Source organism: Rattus norvegicus, chromosome 8 (assembly GCF_036323735.1).
Source record: "Rattus norvegicus strain BN/NHsdMcwi chromosome 8, GRCr8, whole genome shotgun sequence".
NCBI lineage: Eukaryota > Metazoa > Chordata > Mammalia > Rodentia > Muridae > Rattus > Rattus norvegicus.
Genome location: NC_086026.1, coordinates 75,794,247 through 75,809,268, shown reverse-complemented (window position 1 = coordinate 75,809,268; position 15,022 = coordinate 75,794,247). Strand labels below are relative to the sequence as shown.

The following is a 15,022-nucleotide window of genomic DNA, read 5'->3' as shown; positions in this document are numbered from 1 at the left end:
AGTCCAGTGCAATTAACTGTACCCCTAATCTATTATTTTATTTATTTAATTTTGAACGTCTGAATGTTTTCTCTGCATGGTACCATGTGCCTTCCTGGTGCCTGGAAGCCAGAACAGAATGTCAGATCCCCTGGAATTAAGAGTTAGGGGGATTCTAAGATATCATGTGGGTTCTGGGAACCAAACCCAGGTCTCTACAAGACCAAGTGTTTTTAACTACTAAGCCCTTTGCCTTAACCTTTAACAAACCAAATGCTCCATTCTTGTGCCTTTGCGCACATTACTCTGTATGATTAAGGGTCCCCCTCACTTACCTATCAAAATTCATACTTCAAAGGCCTATTGAGAAAGATCTCTCTTCAAAAGCCTCTGCACTGTAATTACCCCATGTTCACTGATAGAGACTGGTTCAGATCTTCCTTCTCATGTTATTTTCGTTCAGACAGATGAGATTTATCCTATTCTACCTGTCTTTTTGCTCTTATGTGCTTGTTTTTATTACTCTGGCCCTCTTTATTCCACAACTAGACATGATTTTCAAGACTGGTACTCTCCTAATTTTTTTTGTCCTGCCAGCCACTGGCATCCAATTCCCTAAGGAACTCTGTAGAGGATGTGAAATAATTCTGGTCTCATAATTAATCTAAAATGAAATAATAAAACTAGCCACATTGAGACTATTAAAAATAAATCAGGTAATAGACTGCCTTCATCCTTTGTGTTGTAAGTTAGAATAGTGTACCAGATGTTGTGTTGCATTTTTCTATGAAGATGCAAAATATTTTAAAGCAAGTCTTTCCCTCAAGCATTTTCGTTATAACACTCCCCTATCTTTTACTGTTGTGGTTATTTTGGTTTTTGTTTTTCAAGAGGTTTCTCTTGTGTAGCTTTGGCTGTCCTAGAGTCCACTCTGTAGAACAGGCAGGTCTCAAACTCAGAGATCGCCTACCTCTAGCTCTAAAGTGGTAGAATTTAAAGGGAAGAGCCACCATCATCCAGCAATCTCCTACCTTTTTAACTTCTTGTTACATTAGAACAAAGAAGGGCACTGGTAAGGTGGGAGAATGAGATGAAAATGAAATTACAACCTTTATTTCTCAAGTCCTTCCCACCTCACTGAACTTTTTCCTCTAAAGCCACCAGTCTTAACCAATACACTGGCATCCATTTGTCCAGTTCTGGTTCCAAGGTCTTCATGCTTTCTCAAGTTTACAGGTTTGATAGGTTCTCAACAGTGCTGTCTTAGGAATGTCACAATCCTGTTCCTTTTCTTTAGCCAAAATATCAACGACTTATCCTTTTGTTTCCTGCCAGGACTGCAACTGATGAAGTTTCATACCAAAATCGCTCACTATACAACCTTCCACAGTCTACCAAATATTAACCATGCCATGTACTTGTGCCATCTCTGCTCTAGTTAGGCAGTCATTCCCGTCAATCATTATTATCACTCAGTTGAGATGCATTCGCTGCCGCCGCTTGGCCTATTGAAGTATCTAACCCTTTGACCTAACTCCTATACTTCCTTCAGGTCTAATAAATTCAGAGCCCACCACCCACCCACCCACCCATGTATCTTTTACATAGAACCATGAAAATTAACATTAAGTGTTGCTTTCTATGTTCCCTACTTGTTAGACATATAGCTAATAAAGAGAGTAACAAAAGCTATTTTAAGTTCCCTGTGTATTCTTTCATATAACATGTGAAATTTAGGAAACAAGTGGCCCTCTTGGTGAAGTAGGCAGCCAGCAGTTTCATAATCTGAGATATAGTATTTTTTTATACTTTAACAATAAATCATATATTTATTTTTAACTGTCTTTTGCTATACATAATAACCTCATCACTTATTAAAGACAAAAGCAACTTTACACAGTAAAAAGGTGGCTATTCTTGTTTTTAAATAATGAATTAAATCTTGGCTGAATATTTGATACAGCAGGAAATAAAGCATGCTCAATATTTCTCAGATTCGATCAGTGTGGAGTTTTTTCCAACATTTTTTTAAAACTCTGTATTTATATCAGTATCTGTGTAGGTGTCTGAGTGCACATATATGCAACATATGTGAACCTGATGTCCATGGAGGTCAGAAGAGGGCATGAGATTCCCTTGAACTGCTGTTACACAGACAGCTGTAAGCTGTCATATGGATGCTGGCAACTGAACTCAAGTTCTCTCAAAGAGCAGCAGTAAGTGCTAGTAACTGTTTAGAATTGCTTCTAATTTAACCATGGCAAAGAAGCAAGCAGAAGTAGAAAGCACTAAATTAAATATGATTCAAACCAAAGAGAGAAAATAAATTTAATTCTTGTTGACAAAAGGTCAAAGCAAAAATATAGTGACAGGGTTGGGGATTTGGCTCAGTGGTAGAGCGCTTGCCTAGGAAGCAAAAGGCCCTGGGTTCGGTCCCCAGCTCCGAAAAAAAAAAAAAAGAACCAAAAACAAAAAATATAGTGACAACGTTTTAGGACTAAGTTATGGCATACATCTATTTTTAATCCTACTGTTTTGGGACAGCAGGGTGGCTCAGTGGTTTAAGGAACTGGCTACCAACCCTGATGATCTGAGTTCAATTCCCAAGATCCATGATATGGCAGAAAGAGAACTGACTCCTACAAATTGTCCTCTGACCTCATACACACCTTGGTACAAGGACATATATCACACATATATGCATAATAAAGATAATTTAAATTTTTCAAATAAATAATAAAATATTTCTATTTTTAACAATTTTTTAGTGTAATGATTCCAAACAATGGCTGCAATCAGAAATGTAAATTTTCTAGACTATCAACACACGTTGAGGTTTTTGTTGGGCTATTTTGTTTTGCCTTGCCTTGTGAAAGACATCATTTTATTAATTTTTAGTTGAATGAACAGATTCTGGAAGCCAGCCACATTTGCTGGGCTATAGAATAACTGTCAGTACACTTTTAATGAAAGAATCTAAATTACGCATGTCAAGTTAAACAATCTGTTACTCTAACAGGTGCAATTAATCCAAAATGCAAACAAACTGTCAACACGTGCAGTTCACCTTAATTTGAAGTTGAGCTTTGGCCAGAACCCACAGGCTAGACTACAACAAAAGTAGATTGCCTAAAACTGTGACTCTGGACCCCATGAATTCGCATAATTGAATAAGCAGGTTTCTGGCTTCCAACATTTATTTCAAAATCAAACACATAATGGATCCAAGGTGTCTACGGCAGTACTCACTCATGCTGTATCACATGACCTCACTGCAGCCTTGGTTGTGAACACACAATGTGTGTGCTTTACAATGTGCACAGTCATGACACACAACATCAACCAAAGCTGCCTGAAATGCCTGCTCAGATTCCAGACTGTTACAATTGCAATGCTATTTATTGAACATATAAAGTTTTCTGCTCTGTAAAAACATAATAGTTTAATTACAGGGGGAAAAAAGGATTTTATGAGTCCCCTAAATGTAGCATATAAGTATAAAAGTAGTGGGATTATATTATACTAGAATTATTTCATTTTAAAAATTGTTTAAGTTTCTGACTTGAGTTTCACAAATAATGAATTAATTTTAGTTTGAGATTAGGATAGAATTTCGCACAATTTCTGAAAGAGCCTTAAAAATATTTCTGCCATTTTGAACATGTTAATGTGAAGATAAATGTTGAAGATATTCTATACCTTCAATACTATTCAGCCAAGTTTTATATCTACCTTATAGCACACAAACTTATTTTCGTTTTTAATAGTATACCAAAGAACTGTTTTATAACATTTATGACCTTTTTTATCAGTAAATGATCTGTATGTTTTATATAGCCATATATCTGGGATCATGTAAAAATTTCTCAGGAGGGCTAGTAAGATGACTTAATAGGTAAAGGCCTGACCACTTTTATTTTTATTTACTTACTGAAACAACATTCACAGAAAAGACAATATAGATTTGCAAACAATATTGCAATAATTGTTACTTTCTAGTAGTATGGGCTTCTGGAATTTATCAGCAGCAGGTTTATAAGTAAGCACTCTAGTACATTTAGCTCCTAAGCAGGATTAATTTTATCTTGTGTACCAAAAAACAAAAAACAAAAACAAAAAAACAAAACAAACAAACAAAAAAAAACCAAGTTCTGCCTAATCACTCTGAAATAAGGAACCAAAAGATGGCAAAGAAAAGGGAGATGGTGATTAGAACGTAGCAAAAAATAAATAAATAACTTTGAAAGAAGAGAAAGACATCTTAAATAATAGTTTAAGAATGCAAAATACTCAGTTAAAATTTTGGAAAACAAAGTAACAACTTGTTGGTAACCAAATACTTTAAAGCTAAGTGATTCTGTGCAATTCCCAGCTCACTTTATTTCTCTATTTTGCATACCTTCTTACTATCTCAGAACAATCTTAATGTAGCCAAAACAATTGAAATTGTTTTCAAAATGATCAAGGGAAACAGAGTACACCAACATTTATGACATGTCACTACTGCTGTACCTTACATCTGACCACTCAGAAGCTACTAGACTGTCTTTTCCAAACTTCCAAACAGGCAGGAAAGTAAGGTATCAGAGAGGGGAAAAGGAAAGGAAAAAAGAATGCAGTAAAGAAAGCAAATTTGGACAGATGGCTTACTCCTATAACCAAGCATTCAGGAGCCTGAGACAGATTTTTTTGGCTTGCCCAAGTTACAGTGAAACTGTCTCAAAAAGATGAACCAAGGAGATACCTCAACCAGTGCAAGTGCTTGTAACACATACTTGACAACATGAAGTTACATGTGTAACCATGTAAAAAGCCCAATGCCATAGCACACATCTCTAAGACCAGAACTACTAAGAGAGATGGAGACAGGAGAATTGCCAGAAAGTTCCCAGACCACTTAGCCTGAGGTATACTGTGCCACTGTAGAATTAAGAGACAATGCCTCAAAGGAAAGCAAATGGCAAGAAACAACTCCTGAAAGTTGTCATCTAGCCTATGTACACATACACACAACACACCCGGGCGCATACACACACACACACACACACACACACACACACACACACACACACACACACACTTTAAGGTAACTATGTGAGATAGGTGTTTTAAAATTGTTTATCTAATATCATTTCACTTAAAGAATACAGTATACCTTAAATTTATACAATAAACCTGAAATGAGAGAGTGAGAATGAGAACTGAGGATGTAGTTCCAAGGTATTTACATAGCCTGCACAAGGCCTTGGATTCAATCCATGTACAGCAAATTGATTAATTAACTGATTAAGAGACCACAAATTGGTAACCATGTTCAATCACCAGAAATCAAGTGTTACCTGAGGTCTGTATCAGCATCAAAGACATTTTAAGACTGCACACACCTCTACTGGTTCTATTCACAATCAAGCACCTAGCAGGTTTTCCTTGGAAACATTAATTATTCATACAGCCACTAAAATGTAATCTCCTTAAATGCAGGAATATATCAGCTTGTTTGTCAGTACTGGGGATCACATCCAGTACCTAGCATATGCTAGACAAGGATTGAATTATATCCTTGACCCTGAGTTTTAATTAGTGTGTTCCTAGAACCTGTGGAGGTGATATACCATATACTTCTAATAATAAAAAATAGATATACACATGGTCACTTACAGAAACATCGTTTATAACTGCAAAATACAAAAAACAATCTAAATGCCATACACAGATGTAGCTATATCTATGCAACTGTTTTTTAAAAAAAAATGAAGAAAAAAATGAAGGCAGAAGTAGGCAGATTTCTGTGATTTAAGGCCAGGCTGATCAACACAGTGAGTTCCAGGCCACCACAGCCTAAAAAGTAAGACCCTGTTTAAAAAAAAAATTGAAGATGCATGCACGTGTAAATACATACACATACACATACACACACACAGACACACACACACACACACACACACAGGGGGGGGGCACATGCGCACCAAGAGGTAATAGGAAAGCAGGTAGAAGTTCCTCAAAACAGTAAACATAAGATGGCAAACTCCAGTACCAACACCAAAAAGAAAAAAAAGTTTTACCTGGAATAATCGTATGACCCAGGAATTGCCTTCTAGGCGTAAACTTTAGATAGAAAAAAAAAAAAAAACCCACACACACACACACACATATATGCCCATACAAACAAACACATACATGGTACATGGATGTTCATAGTAACATTATTCTCAGTAGCTAAGAGGTTAAAAAAAAAAAACAATGTCCGTCAATGGATACATAGATGAATAAAATATGTTATATAGATATCAGGCAGGCAGGCAAGGATAAAAAATCTGGAGTACTCATACATGCTGCAGCATAAATGAACTCTGAACAAATTACATTAGCCTAAAGAAATCAGGAACAAAAGACCACATATTATACAATTCCATCTACACAAAATACTTAGAATAGAATAAGCAAACCCACATAGAAAGTAGAACACAGACAAGGGAAATGACTGCTAATGATCACAAGGTTTCTTTGGAGAGTAATGTTCTAGAATTAGACAGAGGTGAGAAGTGGTACAACATTGTGAATATACTTTTAAATTTAAATATACATATATATCATATCATATATATATATATATATCATATCATATATATATATATATATCAGCAAAGTTCTGTAATCCTGAACTTAGAAGGAGCCAAAAGAACCTCAAGTTTGAGGTAGAGGGGAAAATAAAGAAAGCAAACCATCAAACCTGGCTTGTACACTTTAAAGGGAGAGTTTTGATAGGTCAAGGTGGCACATGCCTGTAGTCCCAACTACTCAGGAGGATAGAGGTAGTTGAGTCACTTGAGGCCAGGAATCTGATAAGCAACATATTAAGATTCTGTCTCAAAAATTAAGTAAAGAAATAAAAGGTGAGTTTTATGTTATGTGGTTTGTGTGTCAATTAAAAATTTATATGAGAAAAAATAATAGAAAATGTAGGGGCTGGTGAGATGGCTCACCAGGTAAAGGTGCTTATCACTAAGCCTGATGACACAAATCATGTAAGCAAAAAACCAACTCCAAGTTGTCCTCTGACCTCCATATTTGTTCCAATGGATGCAAACACGGGTTTAATGTTTTTAAATGCATATACTCTGTTCATTTTGGTGAAATAATTGAGGAAGAGATAAATCTGAAACTAAATTTAAACTCCTGATTCCTTAACAAACATAGGAGAGAGGTAGCAACAGAGGAAAGCAACAGCAGGATAGACGGACACTTCTGAATCATCATTTTAAATAGTAAAGACGAAAGCAGGGGCATTGAGTAACTGTACAGTTTCACAAACCAAAACTAACAATAATGCCACACACAATGATATAAGTTTATAGTCCCAACACTTAGGTTGAAGCAGGAGAATACCAAGTTTGAGCCCAGTGTGAGATACTTGGGAGATCTTACCTGAAGCCACCATCATCATCATCTATAACAATAATCAGTTAACATCAACCCGGACTGAGAGCAATCAAAAGAGAAAACAAAGAAGCAACAAAGGAACTGAACTACCCTGCACAAAAGTAACACAGTCACACTAAAGAGAACAGAGAATAAAACAGCTAACCTAAATAGCTAAAGATAAAGATTAAAAAGTGCACACATATAATCTTGTGAATACTTTTCATAACTTAGCAAGTAACTATCTAATAGATACTCCAAAGGTTAACAAATATATGTTACCATACTGAGATCCAGGCTTCTGTCAAAGAAAGAAAATACAAATAAGGAATGACAGAAGGTCAGAATCCCCTTGTAGTGTTGGAGGAAAAGGTAGTGATATAAACTCATGGTCATTAACACATAGAGGAATAAATACAGTTGTCCTTCAGTACCTTCAGGGGATAGGTTCCAGAGTCCCCACCCCTAGCAGGTAACAAAATCTATTGTTCTCTGGGGCCCTTATAGTCCAATTCTTAAACTGTGGGCAGTGATCATATCATGTAACTAAATTCAAGGGTGGCCAAAAATTTAGCTACAGCAAAAGGTTTCCGAACACAAGAACGAATCCAAGGTGTCTCTGGCACACTCATCCATGCTGCACCTGTGATAAAGCTAAAGTGTGTATGCTTTGTACTGTGCATGCCATGGCACTGTGCAATGCCAAGAAGCAATGCTGGAAATACCATGGCTCAGACTGAGACTACTGTAAATTATGGATTGCAGTATTTTTACCATACAAACAAAGTGTTGTGCTTTTATAGAAATACAATAGTTTAATTACAAAAAAAAGCTTCTAATATTTTTATTATCAATCCTCATCACACAAGCATCAAAATTAATATATCTCTGAATTATTTTATGTTCGAACATTTGATTTTTAAAGTTGGCTTGACTTTCACATAAAAATCATTAAATATCTTTGATTCGGAATTAGGACAAACTTTCCCACAATTTCTGAAATATACTCCTGCTATTTTGTACTATGAATTTATGAGAAGCAGCAATCTCAATGCCAGTGATTAGAAAACCATACAAAACCAAAATATCAATCAACTCTAAAAATGCTGCAAGATGCTCTATGTCCTGTAGGAGCAAACATTCAGTCGAGATTTAATTTCTTTTATAAAAGAAATAAACAGACCCATTTTCAGTATTCAAATTTGTTTTCATATTTAGTAAATCCATATACACATAAAAACAGCTATTTTAAAATAAGTTTATCAGTAATTATCTCATTTGTATACTTATTTTATATAACTACTTATTCAGGGTCACATTAAAAACTTTGCAAAAGGAAATCATGAGTAGAAAAGCATTAAAAAAAATCCTGCATTGTATTTGCTTATAACCTACCCATAACATAACAGCTTATGTCTAATATTTAATATACCATAAACAATTATTCTATTGGAGTAGGTGGGATGGTCAGTAGCTAAGGATGCTTGTCATCAAGACTTTCAATCTGAGTTGGGTCCTCAAGATCAATCCACATGGTGGAAGAAGAGAATCAACTCCTACAAGTTGTCCTTTAATCACCACACACACACACACACACACACACACACACACACACACACACACACACCACACCACACCACACCATACACACACACACACACACACACACACACACACACACACACACACAGTGGCCAAAGCTGAAACAATGTGAACAGCATAATATCATCATATCAGACAACAGTCTGTAGAATCAACTGAATACCCACACTACCATAGTGATATAAATAACTGAATTAACAAATGTCCTTTGAGAGATGAAGTCCAATTCCTATAAGAATAAAGGAATTACAACCGTGCATGCTAACATACAAACAAGGGGAGAAAGTTTGAGGGAAAAATCTATAGTTTTTAAGAACCTCCTACAAGATATATATTAATATATCAAAGAGAATACAAAAGGAAAAAATAGCACCCTTACCCAGAACAAATGATCAAGGTTAAAATATCATTAGTATTCAATGATATAATAGTATACATAATGACCCCAAAAATTCTACCTGAGAACCGTTATAGATGATAAATACCTTCAGTAACATGGCTGGAAATAAAACTAAAAGAAAATTCAGTAGTCCTCCTTTATATAAACAATAAACAGGCTAAGATATAAGTTAGGGAAATATGCTTCACAGTAGCCAAAATTATATAAAATATCTTGGTGCAACTCTAACCAAGCAAATAAAAGACCTGTATGAGAAGAAATTCTAGTCTCTAGAGAAAAAAAAAAGAAGAAGAAGAAGAAATGTCTTGCTTCTGGATTGGTAGAGGTAATATAGTGAAAACAGCCATCCTATCAAAAGCAATCTACAGATTTTCCCATCAAAATTCCAACACAATTCTTTAGAGACCTTTTCATATGGAACAATTCTCAGTTTCATATGGAAAAACAAAACAAAGAAAAAATATATCATTAGTAACCAAACACATCAAAACCATGGGCCAATCTTATAATCAAAACATGCAAAATTTCAATCATGAGAAAAATATCAAATGAGCCAAAAACCAGAGTATTTCTACAAAAAATAAAAACAAACAAACAAACAATACTCAAAAAGTCATGAGAAACTTAGAAATTGGCCAGGAGTAATGACTCCCAGCTCTCTGACCCAGAGACAGATCTCTACGAGTTCAAGACAAGTCTGAACAACAAAGTAAGGCACCATCTCCAAAACTGGAACAGAACAAGCCAGTGTGGCATTTGAGTGCCTGTATTCTCAGGATTCTCAGGACTTAGAGAGAAGCGCAGGAGGATCGGGAGCTCATGACCAGTCTCAGCTACAGTCAGAATCAACCTAAGCTGCACAAACTCCTGTATCAAAAAGAAAAACATAAAACTAAACCTCACCATCATCTGATTCAGGCATCATATTTTTTTGCTGGTAGATCTCCTCTGGAATTTAATATTCCCATTCATTTATAAGAGCCAGTAGAAAAAAAAAATAAAATAATCAGAAGGGCATCTATTAAGTATCTATTTTGTGCTCCTTTAGTTTAAAAAAAATAGTTTTAGTGACTTTGCTGACTTTACAATCTCCTTTTTAGATGACTCAGCCAATATTTTCTGTTCAAAATCTTGATAATATTTAGAAGGTATCCCTAACAACCTGTTTTGTGGGTACATTAAGGCAAAGTTTTATATACGATAAAGAATAATTCTGTTCAATTACTTGTTTCTTTTATGGTTGTTTACCTACAAAATTTTCAAGGGCTGTTCACTGTTTTTTGAGACAGTATCTCCCACATAGTCAAGACTGCCCTGAAAATCTTGATCATTCTGCCTCTACCTAAAACTCAAATTTTGTTTCACAAGTATGCTAACACAATTTTCTACCTTATCCCAAATACAGTATCAACATTATCACTTACATTCTAAAAGTCCACTTTAAAATCAGCTGCCCACTGAAGCCAGGCATTTTGTTCCCACCACTAAGACTTTTCACTATTTATTACATGCATCTTCTACTAACCAGTCCGACTCAAAAATCAGCACATTCTCTTTAAATGTGCTGTCCATTTAAATAAAATGGTATATTCACATATATTTACATTGAGAAGACTAAGTGATACATTTGCATTTGCCTTCTCCCAGCACAACTGCACAGAGAAAATACATGACCAGCAAATCAATGGATCCGTGGCAAGACCAGAAATTTAAGAAGCAAAGTGATAAGAACATTAGGGGAAGCAAAATTCATAAAAGTTGCTGATTCCAAGAGGCCTTAAAAGGCCATCCATTTCAATGACTACTGATAATTTATCCTACTCTTCAAAGATGCCAAGTTTCCAACCTTCCTAGATATCTTCCGGGAAAAATATTATACTTAACTGTTTTTTGTCCTACCTTATGCTGTTTTTTCTCAAATAACATGACAAAATACTTTAGCTTATTTCTAAAATATGCAGGTGCAGAGGACAAATATGCATCACATAAGTGCATTTATGCACAATACAGACACGCAGTACTTTCACTTTTGCTTGTATAAACACACAGGTAGGTAAACATATAATCAAAGGTACATCGCCATCAATTTTTTTAAAACTTGAAGCTTATTTTTTCTCATCGTAATTAGCTTTGCTTTATATAAAAACACTGGCCCAATTTAGAGGTTCATCACAAACAGACCTATAAAAATATTCGGTTATTATGTTCAAAAAAAAACAATGTTAAAGTTTGATTTTTAAAGCTATTTGAGCAACAATTATTTTGGAAGAAGGAGCAATGAAATACAGTGATGGCGGGGAACAGCCAGTGATAATGAACATATAACCGGGTTTAAACAAGTGGGCCAAAGGAATGACTCAAATAAAACAAATCATTTTGGGAACATCCATAAGGAGGTACCATTCAAGCACAAGCCAAGTACTACTAAAAAACAAAGGGTCTGTTAGAAATATACCAAAATATTATCAGTGAAATGCTACCTCTGGAGACAGGTTATTAATTCGTTGGAATTTCATCACTCTTATTTTATTACCTATATACACCTTCAAAGTATTACACGCGTTTTTAAAACTAACGCAAATAGAGATTCTGTCCCTGTGCTCCACAGCTAACATACGCATTCATGCATGCATGCATGCATGCATTCATATATGCATACATACATGCATACATATATACATTCATGCATACATACATACATCGCATCTTTATATAACCTCCTGAGAGAGGTAAGTACTAAGCTCCTGTCCTCGTGTCTCCCGGGAACCTGCCACCCATCACGGTTCCCAGGGTTAGCTCCTGTCATCATCACCATCCACCTCTTACCCTGGAGACAACACAACTGTCGCCTCGTCTCCGCTCCAGGTAGCAAGGGCTTTAGAAATTGTTATTTTATCCGATGGGAGATTTAGAGGAAGGTTTACAGAAAGGATGAGCTGCCCCCACCCAAAAACACAGACAACGAGAAAAGACACATGGTCTTAACCTCCACACCTCCGAAGTCGGCCGGCGACTGGAAGCACCGGAGTCGCGACTCTCCCCAAGATAAAGAGCGCGGAGAGCCGCTCCCAGCCCCAGTCCCAGCTGAGGGAGCAGCGCTCGTTAGCGGATAAAGGGGAGAAGGTCACAGACGCGACCCCTGAGGAGCGGAGGGGCGCAGACTGCAAGCTTATTCAGGGGCGGGCCCCTCGGCCCTCAGACGGGTGGCACGGCTTCTAAAAGGCTTCCCAGGGACCAGGGGTTCCTCAGGCCTCCGCCTGCCATCCACTGGGAGCCGGCAGCCCCACTCGGCAGGCGGCCCCGGAACGGCCCCGAGCGGCTCGGTCGGGTCAGCCAAGCACACTCGGGAGGTGGAGATGGCGAAAGAGGAAGTGTTACCTACCGTGAGCAGATCGGGAGCTGGCGGCGGTGGGGTGCGGCTCCAGCACCCGGCACCCGGCTGGCCAGCGGCTGCGCTAGCCGCGTCCTTTATATTTTTGCTGCAGCGGCGGCGACTTGTCAAAGGGAAAGACGTAAGAGGCGGCGGCGGCAGCGGCAGGCGAGTCTCGCGGGACTTGTGGGGAACTCTCGCGAGATCAGGAGCGCTGGTCCTGCCTACTCCAGGCCTCGCGCAGGTGGGGGGAGGCAACCTGCGAGGAAAAGGGAGAGAAGATGACAGCTTAGGCACTAATGGGAAAGCGATGAGAACTTTGGGGGCTGGGAAACCTCCCCGTGAGGATTCTAGGGACACTCTACCGCCCCATCTATCTTACCTCTGAGTCCTCGCGGAGTCACGTGTGCCCTAGAGGACTAACAACTAGGGACATTTCACAAAGGGCGCTGAAGGATCCAGCAAGAATGGATGTACCCAGGATGAGCACGGGACAGTCCGCATGAGGATCCGAGGACCGAGGGCTGCCGAGGCCTCGGGGCTGCCGAAGACCGTGAGGAAAAGGTGGGGCCCGGCCACACCCCTTTATCTCGGCTGTGCGACGGTAGCTCTACTCCCTTTATCTCCCATTACCGTCTGCCCTTAACCTTCTGACTGGTTAAGTTTACACCCAAGCAAGTGTTTAACTTGACCAACTTCTGCCCTGTCTGAGGAACACCGAAGGATTGACCTTAAGTATAAATCATGACCCTGACCTATACAGTGTTGCACTTTGAAGACACGGACTAGCTTGGTCATCTATCTATCCCAACGTCTGACATAGATGTAGGTGCTCAAATTGTTTAATGCCTCTGTACTTAGGATTCCCAATCTCACCGTTGTAGCTACCTTCAGCAAAAGGTTTTCCTGGAGAGAGATCTCACTTCTCAGCACCCAAGGCAGAATGTCCACAACCACTTGTGAATTCACTTCTGAACTCTGCAGGAACCTGCACTCGTGCATTTACCTACACATAAATTAGTGGAACTCTCTGAAGACCAGGCTGGCCTTGAACTCCGAGGTTTTGCCTGATTCTGCTCCAGTGTGCTGGGACTAAAGACATTGGGGGTTGGAGGGTGTCTAAATAAAATTTTTTTAAAAAAAAAAATGTTTTGCTGAACCCATACACATATACGTGGTATAAGCAGCTGGGTGAGGTGGCAATCTCTGTGAATTTATGGCAGTTTGGTCCACATACTGAGTGCAGACCAGCCAGGACTGCATAGTGATACCCTGTCTCAAAAAGAAAAAGAAAAATACATATCTATATGGCATAGGCAGGAGACAACATACACTCCTTTGGTTCAATTGGAGATGTGTATCATACAAATTTAGCCCAAGACAAAAGCTTGGACTCTAAACTTTATATGTGGCTTTGAATGACTTACTTGGTTTCCCCCCACCTCAGTTCCTAATCTGTTCATTTAGAATATTAATTATTACAAGGTTCCTCTAGGGAGTAAAAAAAAAAAAATGCAACGTTTCAGATAGATATGAGATAACCCATAAGTGGAACATCTAATGGTGCATAATCTGTGTATAAGATGTGTATTCTAGTCAAGATATGAGAAGCAGATTAGCATGAAGTGAGGTCATTGTTGCTAGTTCTTTTTATGGTTCCAGATATTTGGTTTTGGACCTGGGGACAAGGGACTGAGGTGCATGTTTTTCATATCAAAGCAAACCTGGCCTCCAGGTTCTCCAGCATCCCTCAGTTCCTACCTGTCATCCCCTGCCCCCAAACATGAACTTTCCAGCCCAAGGGCTGGGTTGCCCTTCCTCCAGAGGCTACTCCCTATATAATCCAGACATCTTATGCTCTCATTCTCTCTATATGTCTCCCCCTCTCTCCCCCTCTCCCTCTCCCCCTCTCCTTTCTCTCCTTCTCTCTACCCCCTCCCCCCCTTACCTACCCTCTCCTTTCCCTCCCTCTCTCCCACTCACTGACTTGCAGACCTGAGTTCTGTTCCCAGCACCTATATCAGGAGGCTCCCAACTGTCCAGCTCCAGAGAGATCTGACACCTCCGGCCTTAGCAAGCAGCTGCATTTACATGTGCATACCCACATACAGATATGCACACATATACATAGGTATAATTAAAAACAAATAATAAAATTTTTAAAGGAATTTCTTCCTTTGCCCTTCATTTAGCTTCCTCCCTAGGAGACATATGCAAAGAACTAAATATGACTGAGTCTAACGGCAAACAAT

General features: G+C 38.4%; 1 protein-coding gene across 13 annotated transcripts in view; it reads right to left on the bottom strand.

Annotated features, from left to right (window-relative positions):
• Window positions 1-12,922, bottom strand: part of Herc1 (HECT and RLD domain containing E3 ubiquitin protein ligase family member 1) — a 169,001-nt gene extending 156,079 nt beyond the window's left edge. For 12 of the 13 annotated variants that reach the window (XM_063265523.1, XM_063265529.1, XM_063265525.1 and 9 more), the window contains exon 1: window positions 12,783-12,922. The gene's annotated coding sequence lies outside the window, so the exon portion shown is untranslated. The remainder of the gene's footprint in view (window positions 1-12,782) is intronic. The other variant, NM_001420916.1, reaches the window with a different exon arrangement.
• Window positions 12,923-15,022: the final 2,100 nt, after the last annotated feature.